The following is a 21,180-nucleotide window of genomic DNA, read 5'->3' as shown; positions in this document are numbered from 1 at the left end:
GAAATGTGTGATGTTTGGAGAGGAGACATTTTGGCCGGCGTCCAGCTCATTGTACGCCAGTCTGGACTTGGCTGCCACGGCGGCTTTAGCTCGCCGTTCGGCAGACAGATGACAACCGCCGGCACGCCATTCAAGACCTCGGAAAAAACAACATCTCCCCGCCATGTCCGACGCGTTAGGAATGGAAACCGGTGTTTTTCTGTTGGTGCTGCTGCCCATCTCCTTTGTTGCAAACGGGTGCAAAAGATTTGCCTTTGCTTGTTTCCCGTACACGTTGAATCGGGGCAGAGATTCCTGCAATTGGTTTGGCCAGTGTGATTGTAAAAGGATGATGCTTGTCTTGGGTGTGTCTTTGTGAGTGTGTACCAGTGAGCACATGTGCTCGCATGGACACCTGGAGCTGTGTGTGTGTGTGTGTGTGTGTGTGTGTGTGTGTGTGTGTGTGCGCGGTAAGACGAGTTAGTTAGTGGTAGTGGTTCGGTGTGTTTGGATAATTCCGTTGCCATCAGACATTGCGGCATCTGCCATCAGGTGTCTTCTCACCGGGGATCCCGAGTGGCGCTGGAGATGTGAGTGTGTCTGCTTTCACACTGCTGAACATGACATTTGAACGTGCATGTACGCGCAAAAGGGAAAAAAGGGAAAAACCTTTGAGTGCACGCACCTTCACAGTCACACACACACACACACACACATGCACAGAGGCTGTGTGAGAGCCAGAATGCAGAGCCTGAGGGCTGTTGTGTCTCTGATGTTTGTATTGTTTACTCTGTTGTCCCAGTGCATGTAGGAGATTGTTGCACACTTAGGCCTCACTCCAGCCTTGTATTATTTACTCTGACTGGTGTGGACAGCGGGTTACTGTCCAGGAGAGCTGAAAGGCCGAGCAAAGAGAAGGAGGGGGGGGGGGGGGGGGGGGGAAATCGAAGGAGACAGAAAGGAGATCATTGACTCTATCTTTTGCCCTTATATTTGTTCCTCTCTCCTCTCCGGTTTGCCTTTGATCCCGTCTCCTCAAACCTCTGCCCCATGGGTCACCAGCTGTCAGACAGCCAGAGGAGGGTGCCGCCTCTCTTCTTATCCGCACTTTTTTTTTTTGCCGTTTGGGATCCGCACACCGTTTTGCACCCGGGGAATCATCTGGGAACCCCAGGTAAGTGAACCGAAGCCACACAGATGTTAATCTCCCCGTGCCCCCCCCCCCCCCCACCCCCCACCCTCAGACAGGCACCATACTCGTCCGCCTGCTCCTATACGTCTCTTTCCTCCTGCTTTTTTTTCCTTTTCTTGCCCCAAGTCTTCGAATCGCATTGACGACAGCGAAGTGGGGGTGGACGTCCCTTGATTAGGTTTCTTTTTTAATAGAGGAGGATAGGGCAGGGGTCGCAGACAGGGGGAGAGGGATGTGTCTGGCGGCTGGGAGTGAGGGCCTCACTTTGGGCACGCAGGCAGGTGAGCTGGTCCTCACCTCGCTCTGCTCTCCCTCCCTCCTCCAGCAATCCGGTTATCCGTGTCTATTACAGAAGGGTGGGCCGACGGCCTGGATAAATCCCCACTCCTCCAGACATCTTCTGGGGCCCTATCAGCTGGGGACAGGACCTTGAGCCCTGATGAGAAAACTGGGTCCAGGGAAATTGAATTAAGTATTGTGCCCGGGACTCCATTGATTGCCATTAGAGTTTGGCCCGGAGCCGGGTGAAGGAGTGATGAGGAGATTTAAGCCTGTCTGAGCAGGCTGCTGCAGTCGGGCTCAAGTCGTATCAGATCCAAACACTTGTCATGTTACCTTCCACCCATGGTAGTCAATTAACGGCATGGGGGGGGCGGGAGAAACAAATGCACAAATATCAAAGGAGAGGGCAGAGCGTCGCAGTAGAAGATCGTGGCGGCGATGTTCAAACTGCCGCGAGTAATGGACGCGAGTCAGTCACGTTTCGAAGGGAGAACAATTGCGAGTCAGAAGCCTGTAAATGTGACTGGTCTTTTGGGCTGTGGATGATGGATGGAGTCTGTGATGCACACACTTCCTGTTTCGCTGGGTGCAGAGCCGCAGATGAAAGAGCTGCGGTGTGTTTTCGAACTGAGGAAGAACAATAGGTCATAGGGAAGAAAGAGTTCCCCTGACCTGACTCCCCCCTTTCTGTCGAGGCTGGGGCCCTATAGTTCTGACACCACTGATCTCTCTGACTGACTCGCACAAAGAGCGCGAGACGGGAGGAGATACCTGTGGGCATTGTGTGCGGCTGCTGCCGCTGCATAGGCACCTGCCTCATTTAGGAGTTTTATTGCGATTTAATCTGACCATGCATTTACAAAATAGAGAAACGTGGTACAATCATGACACTTTCTCTCCTTTCTGATAGTAATGATTTACATTTCTCTTATAATTTTTGGGGCATTTGCTTCTACTTTGTGCATCTTTTTCGTATGATGCGCCAACAACCTAGTTGCAATGACAGGAGAATTTTTTTTTTCAACATTTGAGAGCTTCGATATTCAAACTTTATTTTGTAGTCGGATACATACAATAACCAACTCGGGAGTTTACAGTTAGTGTTTGTAATAAGGTTCAAAGTTATTGTTGAATCTAAATTTAAAGTGATATTCCCTCCAGCCTCAAAGAGGACATAATATAAAGCAGTTTATATAAACATATTTTGGTATGTTTTCACTTCTTTAAAAACACTTTTTTTTTTAACAATGGCTCAAATGAGCCAAGAACAAAGAAGGTTACTAAACAGTTGTCAATATTAAGCAAGCTAAAATAAGCTAAAAAAACAAACAAATACAATTAGCAAAGAAATGATTCACCGCAGACTTTATTATACAACCGAATTCAGTCCGGGATACAGAGTTATTTAATTGTTCTTTAATATGCAAAATATTCCAAGTGTCTGGAACGGAAAACATGAAAGCGTTCGTTCCCATCTGTGCCCGTACGCCAGGGACAGACGCTAGATATTTGTCTTGTGATCTAAGATTATGACTGGAAACCGAGCCGTATGAAAATTAGTTTGGAAAGATATGAGGGGAAGTTTGTCCAGACTGCGGCTTCAAAAATAGAAATATATACCCACGATTCAAACGGGGGAACAGAGAGCGATGGCCAGCCAACATCTATATTCTTCCCCCCACCCCCAAAATTGTCACAATGTCAATATTGTTTTTGGGAGGAATTTGAATATGTCCTGGTGGATTTCGCTACCAGAGAGGTCGTCGTCACCAGACTTCATTTGTAGCCGCGTGACTCTTCAGGCTGAACGGAGCGACGATTCCCTGTCAAGGCGCAAAGTACGTTACATACAGTACATGCTTACATGTTCAGTAGTGTCACAGTCAGATCCATAGGGTGTCTGTGACAGCCACCAGCGCGAGTGTGTGTTTGCCTCGTCGACAACACCAGCGCATGTCGGAGGTGATTGCTCACGGCTCCGTCGTTTAGCGCCCTGCACTCCAGTTAGGATTCCAACATTTTAAATCACCGGTTTCAACAGAAACGTTGTGCAAGGTGAAGTATTCACTGGCACGGACGATTTGGCAGCGGTCTCGGGGCTAATGAGTCCGATGGACGTTATCATAAAGTTGCGTGGAGTGTTGAAGTATCTACAACCCTGACACATATATAAAGTTATGAATGGCTCATTGCACATATGAGCACATAGTGTCTGCAAATAGATGACATGCACATTTGTGAAGATTCCTTATTGTAGCAGTCATGTGATGAATGAAAATCCCAGGCACACAGGGATATTTGTTGCATGTGTTGTCTGTGTGCAGTAGATCACCCTTGTTCTCATTGGCGTTTTGTTGCTTGCAATGGTGGCAGTTAAAAGAAAAGGAAGCTCGTTCAATTGTTGCACTTAATCTCCAAATGTTAAAATACGCGACTTGCTTCTTTCGCTGTGTAAAAAAGCAAAAAAAGTGAATCGAATACTTTGATCAACAAGCTGTTGATGTGCTTGCAGATTAATTGTGGAGTGCGCCATCCCCGGCCCCTCAGCTCTCCGGCGGGTAACCCCGCTTCGCCCCGCGCATTCGGCAGGGAGCTTTACACCCTCTATAGGTGTGGGCCCAGAAACATCCCACGCGGAGGCTCACACTGCGATCGCCTCCAGCTCTTCATACGAGGCGCTCGGTGTCTGTGCGCGCATCTGCTGCTGGTGCGCGCGCGTGTGTACACTGGCAGCCTCGCTCTTTTATTCAGGGCTGGCTCTTTCATCCTCTGTGAGAGGGCCGCGGGGTCTTGCCCTCTGAGCCCCAGAGATGAAGTCTAGTGTTTATGTGCGTTAGATTTCCATCCCACAGCGCAGGCCCTCCCCTTCCACTCACATTAAAGAGGAGACGGGAACAACAGCCAAGTGGTTTACATCTTTTTGTGGATGTCAGTTTTGTGGCGGCAGCCGGGACTTATAGGCTACATAGCTCCTGGAAGACTCATGACTAAACTATCATTTCAGCTGGAAATATTCCTCACGTGTGTTTTGAACTTTTTGCGGATTTGTTTTGAAAGAAATGGAGTAGAACAGAACAATATCCCCTCTTCGGCAACACAGAGCCGTGTGCGTTTAAAGACAAATAAACCAGCGTTGTGGAACCATAAAGAAAATCATTATTAAAGAAAAAACAGCAGTGACAGCAAAACATCTAACTGGACCATATCTTGGAAATCTCATGATAGACATTGCTATATGAATTGATACCAAACTTGCCAAGATTATGCGGAATTTGTTAGATCATTAACATCCTCGACATGACCGGGAAAAGATGACATAGTCTCTTTTGTTACACAGTTTTAAAGAAGATATCTATTGACCTAATATCACACCAATGTATTTTCATGCTTTCATTCAGATCCATTCATACTACCAAACACAGGCATGGATGTGTGCACACTGTAACACACACACACACACACACACACAGACACACGCACACACACACACACACACTCACACACACACACACACACACACACACTCACACACACACAAACACACACACACACACACACACACACACACACACACACACACACACACAGCACACACAGCCTGAGAGAGCGGTGGATCAGATCGGCAGCGGAGGCCGGAGCTGACCTCTGGTGAGTGTGTAGATTTATTCTAATCAGTACTGTGCGTCTGACAGGTTAACTGCCGCCCTCTGACCTGGGGAGCTCTCTGGGTGTCAGCGTCCTTGTGTTCCCTGTCCGCTTTTATCGGCAGCAAAAAGAAAATGTAAATTAAACGCAGCATAAAAATAGATGATGGGGAGGCTTGTTCCTCTCATCTCTGTATTCAACCCCATCTCATCTCTCCCTCCTTCCTCCATTGTTTTTTTATTTTTTTTCCACAGCTACATGCTCAAAATGTAATGGAGGAAGTGTGGCTTCCTGTTTGTTTTTCACCCCCCTACCTTTCACTTGCGTTCTCTTTGGTATATTAACGGTTGCAAGGTTGGACAGCAGGTGATGATCACCAGTCGGGTTCCACCGTATACGGGTGGAGAGTTCCCTGTTCACAGATTATGATGTAAAGAAAACGATTATCAGTGCATGACACAGGGGAATAATTTTAGGATCCCAACTCAACCTCCCCATCAACTGATTTCAGCGTTTGCAGGACGCAGTGTGACATCTGTCGCCGTACCTTTTCAGAGCAGCGGCGAGGGGGCAGTCGAATTAGACGGCATTGTTATGCCTCGATCGGAGCAATTTTCCAGCGATGCCTCTAAAAGCCCTCACACACTTCATCAGTATTATTGTAATTCTTTAGCTCTAGGTTATTTGGCAGCTGCTGTGCCCCACTGGCAAATCCCAATTCGCGATGCCGTCCCTTTCACCGCAGCCAGAGCTGCATTGATTTTTCCTTTTCTCTCCTCCAGCCTCGGCCAATTCATTTCGTATTTGCTCAATATGAAACATTTTAATTTCTGCGCGCAATCCAAGAGGTTTCCCCATTTTCTTTCTCTTTGTGCGACATCTCCTTTTCTCTCTCTTTTCTTTTTTTTTTTTTTAACATCCCTTTAAACAGTCATTGATTTTTCATGTTTCTCTTTTGTTGATTCGAAGGAGATTAAAAGTGACGAAAGCTACATTAATGCGAAGGGCAAATGACGAATGTAAGGACATATTAGAAAATATGTTCTTGCATCGAGCAGGTTCATGGCACAACAATTGTCCTTGGGGATTAACAATGTTCTCATATTATCTTGTTTTATTTATCTCATCTGATCTCGTCTACCATCGCGCGTGTTTAAAATGTGTGCATATGTGCAGGTGTGTAATCAGCAGTATTCCCTCTCTGATTGGGCATGGATGTGCCATTATAGAAGCTATGTGCAGTCTAATGGAACCTATTGATGTCTGAGTACACAGGCCTTACTTAATTAGTCCATCACACCCACTGCTTTGGTCTCTATAGGATCCCCGTAAGTGGTACTCCTTTGCATATGCCATGCAATTTCATAGGCGAGCTTCTTCTCTTCTTTCTTCATTCAAAGTGATGGGAAGAAAAACAAACATCATATACAGTGCGTCACAGGGGATAGGAGGGACTGTCTGGTTCAGGCAAGAGCGTCCGTCTGAGCGACTGTCTTCCTCGGCGGTGTACACCTTGCGGTTTTTCATCACGCGTGCGTGCGTGTGTGTGTGTGTGTGTGTGTCTGACAAAATTTGTGCCACTCGGCATTTTGCACACTAATCTGGGAACCTTGCGCTCAGCAAGGCAGACATTTTGGACTGTGTCATTGATTTGGAATCGAGCGCCGCACTCCTTGTCCTTCACTTAGTGTTGAAATCAATGATTTGCTTCTGACCGTGCATTAAAATCTGCCTCCCCTCACACACACCCCACCCATCCACCCATCCACCCACACACACACACACACACACACACACACACACACACCTCCATCCTTCCTCGCCAGGACTTTGACTCCTGCTTTTAATCCGGCTCTGTAGCCTGTGTTTCTCCTTTCACCATTGGAGTTGGAAATGTGTCACCCATGAATATTCAGAGAAGACTTTTATTGAATGTTACCTGGCGCAGAGAGCGAGACGTGCTCCGCACAAACAGGTGAAGGAGTCGAGGGAAGGAGGAGATTTAAAATCTCTCTCTTCTGTGTTTTTTTTCTTCCATTGACCGACTTTCTGACTGCAAGACACCAGCAGTCGGAGACAAGCGCCTCACGTACTCATAAACCACGTGTGCGCGTTTCCTGTGCAGTTGCATGTACAGTGCGGTGTTTACATTAAAGCATTATGCAACCATGATGTTTGAAGGCCAAGTGTCCTGTCACCTTACCTGTTCCCGGCCGGTTGACCTCTGACCCACAGAATTCCTCCACAAGCTTTGGGCTCTTCCCTCTAAACAACCTGGGGAGTTATTGGCCCCCAGAACCTCCAACTAACCGCACCCATGAGCTGGGAGCCCTAGGAAATATCTATATCTATATAGTGTATATGCACTGAAAATAGAATATTCCTCACCAAATTAAAAATAGAAATTCAATTTGTAACACACAAATGAATTTAGTTTGTTCAACTTAAACTTAGGTTGGATTAAAGTTAAATTGCTAAGTACAAGTTGAACAAACTTATACTGTTATTTTTTTTAAACGATTTTTTTTCAGTGTTTATCTATAGGTGCTGCAGTACAAGTGCTTTGCCTTTGGCGTGTGTCCATTCTATTCCCTGTTCTGCGATGATTGAGTTTTGCGGCTGTCGAAGGTCACGGTCACTAACTAGAAGGCTCCTCCGAAGAGACTCCAGTTCATTTTGAAAAGGCAGCCATTATTGCCAACGTACAGAGCGAAGGTCACAGTAAGTAGAGAGAAGCGAGGGAAGGTGAAATAGAGCAGTTATAGGCAGGCAGGTGGATGGAGACGGCGCGGGAACACACAAATGAAGAGGGCATCTCGTGTATGCGGCTCCCCCATGGTGCCCGGTTGAATAGCACCGGCGCAGATGTCAAAGGAGAGGCCTCTCAGCCACATTGTACACCTCGCCGTTGCCGCACCGGCCCGACAATGGGGGTATTCCCTGTTGACAACTAGGTAAATATTGTGGATGGCAGGGGGTTAGAGGTGTATGCTGGACCTGCGAGACTTAAGTGAAAATCAATGCTGGTGAGCTGTTGACGCCACGGTGGCGCAGGAGTGTGTGTCAGCGGTGCAAGTGTGTTCACTTGGAGTGTTTGCGGTAATGGCAGGCTATCATAATCACAGGACACTTAGAGAGGTCAACGTGTTTGGGTGTAAGTGAGCACTGTCCCCTCCTATAAAGAATACACATACATGCACACACACATGCACACAATGGCATCTTGGTAGCATTCACAAGAGGTCATTCCTATTTTCCCCTCCGTCCCTCCTTTCTTCTCTCCTTCTTCCTTTGGGATAATGCCGATGTCCCAAGGACACATAACACAAAGCAATAAAATATTATTGTGCTCATTGAATTTCCCCCCCGACATTATACAGTACGCGGGCGATCCCAGATATTCCAAATGGTTAGAGTCCATCCTCCACCTCTTCGATTTTGATTTCTCCGACCGAGAAAACACAAAATCTGATTAATCAAAACCCCAGAAAACCCATTTTCTGAGGCATACCTCTTTGCTCCCTTCGCCGACCAAGCAGAACAGCCTCTGCTCACTCGCTCGGTAATGAGACCCTGAGCAGGGGCAGGCGGACCTTTGGGCAGACACGCACACCGACCCTGGACAGTTTTGCGTCAGAGGGGTTAATGGACCCCCAAGTCAAATAACGTCGAGACGAGACTGGAACACACAGGCCCAGAGTCGAGCTATTTGGGCATTCGTCGCCATCCTAAATGTAATTCTGCGTTGCAGAGGGTGGAGTGGTTTAACTGTTACTGCCACAATGCCATGGTCATGTCATCTCAGAGAAATCCAAGCGTATGATTAGGCCTCGGCAGGTCTGGGTGAGGAGCGAGGGGAGACTGTGGGTGGGACGGGCAGGTTGGTTTCAGGGGGATTTTCTAATAGGCATTCAGTTGGTGAGAGCTCGCCCTCTACTCGCGCGCGCACACACACACACACACACACACACACACACACACACACACACAGTATTTCCACATTGTTATTGCTCCTTCTTCTTCTTCTTCTTCTTTCTTTCTGTGTCTCATTTGGTGATCTCATGGAGCGAGCCTTTTCCATGGAGGACAATTGCAGTGGAAATGGATTATGATTATAAAGGATAGGTAGTGGGTTGGCAGCGTTACCTACACTGCAGCATTAATATGGCGAAGCTGCCCCCGGGAGTTCTTTCTGTCCCTTCTGCCTAAACTGTAGCTTTGGTAATTTTCTTTGCCATTTCTTTTTTTTCTCTCTCTCTCTCTCTATACTGCGCCCGAGCACTACACCTCACACCTTATTCGCTCCTCCTTTCAAAACCCCTTCAATAAGCCTCTTCCGTGCCAGCGAGAACCTTTGAAATCTCCTCTGGCTTTTCGTTTTCTCCCCGCCTTATGAGGGAGCTCGAGCGTGAAGGTTTGATATGGTCAAATAATCAGCATTAATTTTGAGGGGGAATCTCAGAAGCGATACCATTCATTTTCTTCCCCGCGCATGAAATAATTAGTTGCACTTTTTTGACATTTCATAGCAGTTCATAGCCATTAATAATTCATGCTCGCTAAATTCATAAAACATCATCTTGTCCCTAGCAAGTAACATTTGATATTACATCTGAGGCCCAGAGCAGAAATGTTTGCCAGAGTCCCATCAAATGAAATTTCTAAAAATACGGACTAGCATGTTCTTCCTCAAAGGCTCTCAGTGGCCCTTTAAGAACGACTGGAGGAGGAGAGAAGTCCCCTGCTATCTGTTTTCCTTGGCACCACAGCTCTTTTCTGAACGTCCTCCATTCGATTCCCTGCCTCTCTCTCTCTCTCTCTCCCCCCCCCCCCCCTTCCCACTGCCCTCTCTTCCCAGCCTCTTCTCACGATGTCAATTTAATTCAATCTAAAGGATTTAAAGCAACCGGTATCTTTTAATGTCTGTTGGAAAGGCACTTGTAACACGTCAAATTTATTCGCACCTTTCTGCTGGGATTTGGGGGGGGTTGGGGGGGTGGGTAAAGATCAATTATTTGCCGAATCTGAAGTTTCATTAAAACCACTTTTCTCTCTCTGTGTCCTTGCGTGGTTTTAAGTGGGCCATCTGTCTAAACATCTCTCAGGGTTCTTTCCCCTTTTTTTCTTTTCTTTTCTGATCATTTCCTCGCCTTATTCATGAACCCTAGGAGTCCAGCTTTGTAGTAGTGTTGGAGCTGGAGCAGCCCACCCCCACTGAATACAGCTTTTGGGCCTCAGCCTGCACAAGACTCCCCCTCTCTATCCTGTTACCTCTCCCCCAACTCTCCCAAACAGCCTCCCCTCCCCTTTACCTCCCTCCACCTCTTCCTGACAAGGCCCCGCCGAATCTCTGAACTTGCTACACAAAAGTGACCCGCCTTATTGAGATCAGTTATCCTCACCCTCTCCCTCCCTCTCTCTCTCTCCCTCTCTTCCACTCGCGAACCCACCCACTGTTTGAGACCCCCCTTGCCTCATCCCCGGCCTTCCCTCCTTCCCTGCCTCCCTCTCTCTCCCCTTATTGCGGATTTGTATGCAGGCTGTGACCTGGGTGGCTACAAAGCACCGCACATTATTCTTGATCATTCCTCTGCCCCCTGCGAAGCCAGTTATGAGGAAAGATCCCTTAATGATGCTCTGACTATTAACAGTGTTTTATGTCCAAATGTCTCCCTCGTTCTCGTGACCAGCCGGTCAAATATAGATACAAGGGACTGGGGAGTCTGCGCCGACATGATTTTTGGTAAAATATACACAGCCCTGTGTGGATATGGCAATAATTGCCAAGCAAAAGGGCACAGCCCGACAACCATGTCCCATTGTTGCTGGAGGGAAACTTGACTGTGGCCGTGTCTTAACATGGAGTCATTTTTCTTTAATAGAGGTTCAATATTTTTGTTTAAATCGCTTTTAAATTTCCTTCCTGGCTATGCGGTGTTTTGCATTAATAACTCATCAATTCAATTCAATTCAATTTTATTTGTATAGCACCATATCACAACATACATTGTCTCAAGGCACTTAACATTGTCTCAAGGCACTTATCCAAGGCACTTATCCAAGTCTTACTCTACAAATCTCCTTGTAATGTTGCGACATGGACAATATGCGACATGGTGGCATGATACAAAAGTACACGACTGTACTTTTTTCAAAAGTGAATGACTTTCTTTTTTCTTTTTTGCGGAACGTAGACAATAAACAGCATTTTTAAAATACAGAATGCATGATTGTGGAGTCCATAAATATAGAGTGAATATGTGAGCCTGTGTGTGTGTGTTACATATTTGGAGTTGTGAGATCAGTCTTGATCGGAGTCTGTTGTCACATTGCCAGTATTGTGTCTGCAGCCAATCCGTCCAGGCCCCCACATCTCCCATCCCGTCCCAGGCTCATCCCTCTGTCTGTGGGAAGACAAGCCACAGTGCCAGTCTGGCTGGGGGCCAGTGTTGAAGCTCTGGTGAAGTCCCTCTGCCAAAAAACCTGAATTACACTGAGATGTTAATCGTTGGGAGAGCATATTAAAAACACTATCGTCTACTCTCAGTTCTCCCAAACTGAATCGACATTTCAATGATGCCAGATCTGCCACCGGGGAGCAGTTTGGGAATCTTCGCCTTTCGCGGCAGCTACAGTAAAAGAAAGAATCAATATCTACTTGAGAATTTGCGGCGTTGTTTTGGCAAAGAGGGATGCCCTTTAAGTTCCCGTCTCTTCTGTGGCTTCATTGTTGCAGCTTATTGTGTCATAAGTAATTCTAGTTGACTTCAAAGGAGATCGGAGCGCAACTGTAGGGTTTGTGGGAAGCGCTGTGGACGTCTAACAAACGCAAACGACCTCTCTCAGATGGGAGCGGCGGAGCTCGCCTCTCGTGAAAATGCTTTGCTGCATGTTACTGTCTTCCTTCAGATTGATATGTGACCTACATTTCCCCAAATAAAAACTTACAAGCGGGGAACCCGATGCCAAACCTGACCTCCCTGAAGTTTTTGCATGTTTTCTCCCCCCCCCTCATTTATGAAAAAATGTGTGTATGTATCCGCCTGTATGCATGCGGGTCTGTGTGTTTGCACCGGGTTCACATTTAATGGGTTTTGTTGCAGTGAGTGGGAGCAGGCGAGATGGCAAAGTGAGCAACACAGACGTAGATCACATTTCTGGTTTCTGTGTTTTTTTTCTCCTAATGAACCAAAGCAATATATCAGAATTACGGCGTAATCAGGACTTTTCAATATTGGCTAAGTTGATTTGTGTGAGGAGTGTGTAGGAGACGAGGGGCCGGTAACCAATTCACTTAGGGAGGACGTATGCATCCGTGCCCCTATAGTGAAGACACTCAAATTAGAATGATGAATTATTGCGATCTAGCAAATCTTGGCAAACGATTTTTTTTTTTTTTTTAGACTTTGATGGATTTTAGAAGACCCCGTCACTCATCCACACTTTCTCCACGAGTTCCTCCTGTTTGAGTTGTGGGAGGCCGGGCCCCAATATTTTATGTGGATGAAAAGGGAAATGCATGGTACCAGCGGCTGACTGAGCTGTCACTACGTTCGCGCTGATCCGTGTGCATCTGTGCAAACCCCCCCCCCCAAAAAAAAAAAACAACCAGGGTGAACATGGCCATGCGTGAGAGAAAGACAGAATCGGAGCACAGGGAGCGACAGGCAGCGAGTGTGAGCGTGGAGAATTAAGTAATTGTTTAGCGGAGTCGCCGGTGATCAGCAGGAGTTGGACGTGTGGAGATTGTCGGCGGGCCTGGAGACTGGGGCTCCATGCTATCACTGTCTGCCCCGCTGGAGAGAGCTCCACAGGGGGAAGGAATGCCCTCTGGCCTCCTACACTCCCATCCACAGCCCTCACACCTCCTGGCGCACATTCCTCACATACTCCCCACTATTGGCCTGTCCATCTTCCCCTCGCTCTGCCTCCGCTTCCAGGCCTTCTTAATGCGGCGTCGTACTTCACGTCACGGGCAAGGTCCTGGCGCGCCGCTGTCTGCCGGCTGAACGTGACGGGGACGGGAGTTGATGAGCACAAAAGGGAAAGAGAGAATGTGTTTTCGCTGTTTTGACAAACGCTCAACGGAAAAAAACAAAGCGAACAGGAGTTACACTGTCTGGCTTTTTCCAGCGGTGCGATCATGCAGATTTGCATCTCTGCATGTTCCCGTCGAGTTTACGGCGCGCTGCAGTTTGCAGGGAGCAATTTTCTCCCGTCAGCCATGAAGGCATCTCACCGCCGGTGTAACCTGAAAGAAGTTACACCTGCACACTTGCAGCTGTCAAAGCTTCCTGCTGATGCGCACGTTCGGCTGTTAGAGAACGCGCGCACACGCGCACACGCGCACACACACACACACACACACACGCTTACACATATACTAGAAGAATATGATAAAGCAACACATATACAATGTGTTGCTTTATCATATTCTTGGTACATACAAGCGCACACGCTCACAGTTAAGCGTGCGCACACACAGCATGCTTGTTGCTTCAGCTCTGCTCTGTATTACACACACACACACACACACACACACACACACACACACACACACCTTTAGCTTCAGCACTGAACTCTAGCGCTCTCACAGATTTGGCACGTTCGCCTTCAAAATAGTCACAGCTATTAGGCCTCCGTCACAGAAGTGTCTATTTCTTGACGGTGTAAATGTCACTTTCTATCACAGCTCCTCGACGTGGCATCTATATATTTGTGTTACGTAGTGATGATCCGCGTAAAATACCAGCAGATGTAGCATCGAGAAGATTCCATTGCTAGTTTGTCTCCCCCCCCCCCCCCACACTAAATTCCAGGCTGCAAAGTTTCCGCTCAACAATCCTGTTCCCCGGTCTTAATGAACCCATCAGTCAATAACAGTCAATGACAGCAGTTCCCCGTGTTATCAGTATTCATGTGGGACATCGTCAGCTTTCTAATTAAGTGGATCAGAATTAATCAAGCAGCCGTTCGCTGTGGCTGCGTGTGTCGGAGGAGGAAGTAAATATCAGTGCGAGAACTCAAACTGCACACACACACACACACACACACACAATTAGAGCACATACAGTATAGATATTCAACCTTGCACCAGCAACTATTTTACACAGCTCATTATAAAATTCATTAAAACTTGGTTAATTAATAAAAGAGGTAATTGTACATTTTCTTACAAGTACGTCTCATTAAAGACCGATGGAATATGTTCACTTTAGCCCTTATAGGTTGTTTTTTTTATTTTTTATTCCCCCCCCTTTTTTAGATTCACCTTCTACGTGACTTCTACGCGCTGATGGAAATCTAACTTTGTCCGCGTCTGAAACTGTTTGGCATTTATACTCTGCTCTTGTTGATTTTTGGATTTCACTAACCTTTCGGAGGCGAGTCTGTGCTTTCTTTCTGGTATTTGAACATGTGTTTGGGTACCTCTTGTGCCTTGTGAGAGGCAGACAGTGAAACCGCGCATGTGTGTGTGTGTGTGTGTGTGAGTGTGTGTGTGTGCTTACAAACTCAGTATGCATCAACTAGCCATAGTGTGTATGCCTGCGCGTGTGGAAAACAGAGAAAGACGGAGAAGACGATGTGTGTGTGTGTGTGTGTGTTTGTGCTGTTGTTGCTGCTCAGATGCCCTCTTCGTCTCAAGCCACAGATCCGGCGCGGTGCCCTCCCCCAGCTGACCTTTTTAATGTAAACTGCTTGTTTTAAGATGCCATGTTGCATCAGAGCAGAGAGGCTGCGGGGACGCGACTCCGGTGTCGCGGGGAATGAGGGAGACAATTCAGAGGTGGGGAGAACCCATCTGAGTGACCTCTGGATCCTTTGACCTTTCTAATGAAGCTTTTATTACTGACATCCACATTCACTTTGTTTTGTTTTGGACTTAACCCTCATTGAACCCCGGAGCTGAGGTTCTTCCTTTGTGCCCTCCCCTTCGCTTCTTCTTGTCTTCTTCTTCCCCCTCCTAATCTTTTCATAGCTCCATTTAACAGCACAAGGGATTTTCTCTTTCTCTCTGACAAAGGCTTCACGTGTAGGATCTCCAACTGCAGGCCATCGGACAGAAATGTCGCGGAGTTTGGGTCCTTATCACCACCAATGATGAGCACCAAATGAGGAACAGCGTAGTAATACTATAGGAGTGAAGGGCCTACTTTTTCAAATCAGCCTCAGTTATTTTGTGGCATGGATTCCACAAGACGCTGGGAACATTCCTCTGAGATTCTGCTCCATGTTGACAGGATTGCATAATCCCTGCAGATTTGTGCGCTGCACGTTCATGCCGCCAATCTCCTGTTCTGCCACATCGAAAATGTCTCAGAGAGAGAGCGAGACTATGCAGGAGTTTGGTTTAATCCCTCGCGTTATTCAGAGATGACTGACCCGAGGCCGGGGGATTCAGCGGTAATTGTGTGAAAGTCTTTTTTTCTCTTCACCTCCAAATTTGTATCATGCGCACACATGCCTGTAGTGCTGGCTATGTGGAGCTTGGGGGAGAAAGTCCACGACATGTACCAAAAAGCATCTTTTACAACTCTTACAATGCTCAATTCTGTCTTTCATTGTTCAGAACATTACCTTTTTTTTCTCTTTTTGAGTAATTGAACTGTTCTAGTGTGTGTACTTTCAGAACCTGTGCGCCAAACAATAACTGTGATTATTTTTTGTGTGCTATTGCTGTAACAGGCTCTTTGACTTCACGTTGTGGTTTATTTATGTCTTCTTTCCGTGTCTCCCCCCCGTACCCCGAGCTCCAGCAGTTGGTAGATTGAGCAGAAAACAGCAATGAAACCCTCCGTTTCCCCTTTGACCATGTCCTGTTCTCTCCACTGTCCAACGGTGCACTTTGACTATGAGCTGTCTGCTTAGCCTGTGGCAGTCTGGCACACTGACCCCCTCCACGTTGTGTGTGTGTGTGTGTGTGTGTGTGTGTGTGTGCACGCGTGCCACCTCTCCTCTACCCTGACATCAACTCATGTCCTGGCTGTTATAAATAATTCATTGGCCATTTGAGGCCCCCAGCGCAAAAGAGCACTTGTGCGAGCCTTTAGTGATGGCCTTTAGTCACTCTTTATGAAAACACACACTTGAACACCGCTCACACACAAGAATACCCTCGTCTCGCAGCCACTTAAACTGTCACAGCAGATCAAGCGAAAGCCCAAATTCAACATTATCCTTTCATGCCAAAGCCTAGATACCGAGATGACTTAGAGTAAATAGATCTTTTCCCTCAGCGTTGTTTTATCGCCGTACGATGTACTGGCATCTGTATCCAGCAACTCTAACAAGGGTCAGTCTCTGAGTCCTGGGGCAGGGGGAGGAGGAGCTGGAGGAGGAGGGCGATGTGCGGTGAGGGGCAAAGCAGCTGGGTTTGTAGCTCCAATCTGCTAACTGCCTCTGGTTTGTGTATTTGATGTGGCGTGTGAGTGAAGGAATGGGGCACTGGGGAGAGCGCTAATCGAGAGAGGTGAGGGGAGACGTGGAGTGAGCGAGACAGGGAGGAAGAGACGGAGGGCGAGGCGTTGGGAGGTCAGAGGAGCACCTCGGCTCCCGAGGAGAGGAAGCGACGTGTCCAGTAGCACCTGCCACATTACCGTCCGACGTAACCCCGCTCACCCCCGGAAGGATATACATTATCCGCGGGGGCCATACCTATGGGCCACGCCAACACATTTGTACAAGTTTTTCCCGATTAACTCATTCAGGAGTGGGCTTCATTATCCCGCCGCCCTTAATTGAGATAGCAATGCAAATTCCCTTCATTAACTGTGACATGGACAATTTCTCCTGCGCTCCACGGGGACACCATTATATGCAGAGCCCACGGAGCAGGTTGCGAGGTGTCATCAGATATTCAAATGGCATGCTTGTTTAATTGCAGTAAATGTAGCATGTCCGGACGGGTTGGCGGGAGGACATTTGGAAAAAGCGCGCGCCTGGCGGTTTTCGTGTCAGTATTTAAGTGTGTGCGCGAGTGTTTCGGTAATAGAGGCATTTGGATGCTGCTTAAGGACGGAGTCAGTTCAAGGTGTAAGTGTGTGTGCGCGTGTGTCCCCAATGCGCGAGTGTGCAGGGCCAATGCCGCCCCGCCCTCCCTCACCAGGCAGCTGTTTGCAGGCCCCTGTGCGATCCCGTGGGGCTCCTGAGGGAGTGTGTTGTTGGACTCTTGTCTTTTATGGCAGCAGCAGTAAACATGACAGGCTGTTTGGAGACCATCTGTTTCCAATGGCTGCCGCATGGTAACAGGGAGCTCAACCTGAGATCTGCTCGGTGTCTGTCTCAGAGGTAGCAGTCCTGTCTCCTGGCTTTTTACAAGGGGGGGGGGTCCGGACGGGGAGAGGGACGGGCGGCGCATAAGAGAGAGAGAGAAACCAAGGGAGTCCAATGAGCTTGAACTTACTGGCATCAAACGGCACCCTGAGGACCTACAGGTTCCGCCGTCATCGCACATACTCGCACAACGAGAGAAGGATTGATAGATCTTCAGCACACGGTGCAGACATGCACACGCACACACACACACACACACACACACACCTTGGCCCATTAAGCTAAAGCAGTGTTCAGGCAGGCAGTCCCAGAGCACAACAGATTGAGTCAAGTTCTTCTAACACTCTCTGGATGTCAAGAGCCCCGTCTCCCTCAACACCTTCTCCTGCCAAATCGAACTGAAGGAAAAGACGAGGCCGTCACACTCCTCTTGACACCCGAGTCATTAATGTGTCTCTGATGCACTCGTTTTGTTCACCTCACTCATTCATTTTCGGTCCTGTCTGGCGTTAAATGGCAACAAAAAAAGTGCGGATGTCTTTGAGGTGTGATTCAGATGGATTCGCAGCTCTTTTACCTTTGAGGCCATCTTGTTGTCATTACAGTATCAGGGGTGCGTCCCCCCCCCCCCCCCTGTAGTCCTGCGTCGAAATCAGTGTTTAGAAAAAGCATCATTCACCCGCGTGTTCCTGATGGTAGACTGACACTGTTTTTATTCAATGAATCTGAAGGTGTGTCTGTTGAGACATGGTCGGCCTTCCGTCTTATCTTGGCCTAATTATTATTTTTAAAGTCATTTACGTTCCCGTCATTACCCGGCTTACAACACCCCCACCCTGAAAGGCCTTGAACCCCCTCTCTGTCTCTCCCTTTTCCGCCTTGTCATTTCACTCTCCCCGGACGTACTCACCCATTAAGGAGCTGCTGCGGTCCGCCACTCATTATCGCTCAGTGCATTTACATTGAATAGGTCATTGGGACCCAACTAAGTGGAACTAATGTGGGACAGAATAGTGGAGGGTTTGAGTTCAGTGTCACACAAGCCCCTCTGCTCCGTAATAAGGGTTCTCTGATTGCTGTTAAGTAGGAGGGAGGGGGCCTCGCTGAACCGAGTCACGGCTGAAACAAATCCGGGGGTTTGTTTGTTGTTTGTGTTTCGGTTGTCTGTTTGCATTTTTTCCATCATAATGGGAACAGAACGGGTCTATTCAAGTGATCACAACATAGGCTAATGGGAAGCTCACTCGCCTTCCTCTGAATAAGATTTGTTCTTTTGGAGGCTTTATTGTTCTTTATTTTCGTTTTGTCTTCCTGCTGAATTGTTGCCCTGCCTACAGTATTGGTCTTTTGATTATGCAGGGACAAGGATGCAGAAGGCCAGGCCATATGGTAGATGTCTCTTCGCCACCCTGACAAAGAGAGGACTCGGGGAATGGGCCGCAGGGTCACTCCTTGACACCGACGGCCATAGAGCGACAGCAATTATATACAGGTACTGTGCGCGCTCAGCCCGTCAACGGATAGCCTGGGAACCGCATGATGTAGGGCGGCACACTTTCACGATTTCTGTCTCTTGTATTGTGAAACATCTGTTCTGTTTGTGGGAAATACAGCTATAGCTTTTTTTTTCTTCCATGCTGACAACAAAGTCGATCTTCCTACACAACATGTGTTCGGTCTCCGGTTGACGCAAACGGGCAGTAATTCGGGATCTGGTTTCACCATTTCTTAGGCTCGTCAGTGGGTGCGGGCGGGGAGGAGATGAGAGTTGATACTAACACCTCTGGCATAACATGGTGGGTGGGAGCACAGGAGCTGGTCGACTTTTATTAAGACATAGTAATATGTGTGTGTGTGTGTGAGGGAGATGGAGATGTGCGAGTGTGCACAATCAGATCTCAGCCTGTTTCTGCGTCCATCTGAGTGTATGAGTGTGTGTGAGTGTGTGTGTGTGTGTGTGTGTGTGTGTGTGTACTGTGTGCTGGCCAGGCGCAAATTGACTGTTCTATCAATTAACTCTAACTTCGGCGCCCGTGTTTCACGACAAAGGGGAAAGTGATTCCCTGTAGTCAGTTTGGTGGTCATTTTGTTGAACATGAGCGAGAGCAAGGGAAGAGGAGGAGGAGGAAGGGCTAGAAGAAGAGAGGGAGTGCCCCGTCTGTGTGAATCCACTTCAACTGGATTTAGCTGTATGAAGAGAGAGAGATCAAATATTGAGTAACTGAAGGCAGGGCATCGCCGCATCAAAGGCATGGACTGGGAGGCACAGGGAGAGATTAAAGGCAGCCTTGAAGAAGTGGGTGAAGGAGACCAAACTGTGGTGGTTGTAGCCACGCTGGATGGGTCCGTCGATAACCGACCCGTTGCACCGCTCCTCCAAGTCGCTGCTTCCTGAGCACATAGCTCCCCCCTTTTTTTCTTTTTTTTTTTCCTTCTCGGGCAGCCGGATCTTATAGGACTCACCGAATGACCTTGACGGGGGAGAAGGTCATGAGAGCACGGGGAAGAGGAATATCAGCAGAAAGGGGAAGATCCTGAGGAATTATTCAAAGGATGAACACCTTCGAAATCCTCTGGAAGAAAAAAAAAAGTTCTCAGAGATCCTGCACCTTCTTTCATCCTCCTCTTCCCTCACCCACCACGTAAAGGTGTCGGGATTTCATCCATGATGTTTCACTCCTCAAAACTTTGCACATTTCACCGGAGAGGCCAAATAACTGAGAGTAATGAAAAGGAAGAGGACACAATACGTAAACAAAGTTGAACGGCGACTCAAGCCCCCCGCCGATTCTGGCCCAATCAGCCTGCCCTACACTGGCCCAGCTTGTGTGCCTACCATGCCTGCCCTGAGCTTGGCCGGGTTTGAAATGTCAGGCTTGTGGGTGGATGCTACTCATAAATATGCATTTGGCTTAAGCCGCGCAGTCCCACCGCTCTCTGCTCTGCCTTTGCTCGCCCGAACCGCATGCTCGCCTCACTCTCAGTCCTTCATAAGTTTGAGATGCAACCTTCGGGGGCGCATGCTCATGAAAAGCTGAGAAAAAAATGAAGCAACAACAACAACAACAACAACAAAACGATGGATGCAAGAATTTCTGTCACAGTTTGCTGATATATGAGGCTGCCAGCAGTGTTATTGTCATCCTTGTAAAAGCTTATTGTATTCTGCCAAAATATAGAAAACATATAGATTTATGTGAGACAGTCTGTCTGTCTATCTGTCTGTCTATATATCTATCTGTCTGTCTATCTATCTATCTATCAATCTATCTATCTACACATATATCTATCTATCTATCTATCTATCTATTTTTCTATCTATCTATCTATATATCTATCTATCTATCTATTTATCTATCTACATATCTACCTATCTATCTATCTATCTATCTATCTATCTATCTATCTATCTATCTATCTATCTATCTATCTTCATATCTATCTATCTATCTATCTATCTATCTATCTATTCATCTATTCATCTATCTATCTATCTATTCATCTATCTATCTTTCTTTCTGTCTATCTACATATCTACCCATCTATCTATCCATCTATCTATCTATCTATCTATCTATCTATCTATCTATTCATCTATCTATCTGTCTTTCTGTCTATCTACATATCTACCCATCTATCTACCCATCTATCTATCTATCTATCTATCTATCTATCTATCTATCTATCTATCTATCTATTTATCTATCTATCTATCTATCTATCTATCTATCTATCTATCTAGAGGAAGAAGTGTTCTAGAGGAAGACGCGTTCTAGAGGCAGAAGCGTTCTAGAGGAAGAAGCGTTCTA

The 21,180-nt window shown here is 47.2% G+C and overlaps 1 long non-coding RNA gene across 2 annotated transcripts in view; it reads left to right on the top strand.

The window, feature by feature from the left end:
* Positions 1-962: 962 nt before the first annotated feature.
* The window catches only part of LOC118320656, a 52,493-nt gene continuing 32,275 nt past the window's right edge, over positions 963-21,180 (top strand). For both annotated transcript variants that reach the window (XR_004796378.2, XR_004796377.2), the window contains exons 1-2: positions 963-1,153; positions 18,731-18,863. This is a non-coding gene — a long non-coding RNA (uncharacterized LOC118320656). The remainder of the gene's footprint in view (positions 1,154-18,730; positions 18,864-21,180) is intronic.

Source organism: Scophthalmus maximus, chromosome 14, assembly GCF_022379125.1.
Source record: "Scophthalmus maximus strain ysfricsl-2021 chromosome 14, ASM2237912v1, whole genome shotgun sequence".
NCBI lineage: Eukaryota > Metazoa > Chordata > Actinopteri > Pleuronectiformes > Scophthalmidae > Scophthalmus > Scophthalmus maximus.
Note: the sequence above shows the minus strand (reverse complement) of the source record. Positions and strands in the feature narration are given on the sequence as shown.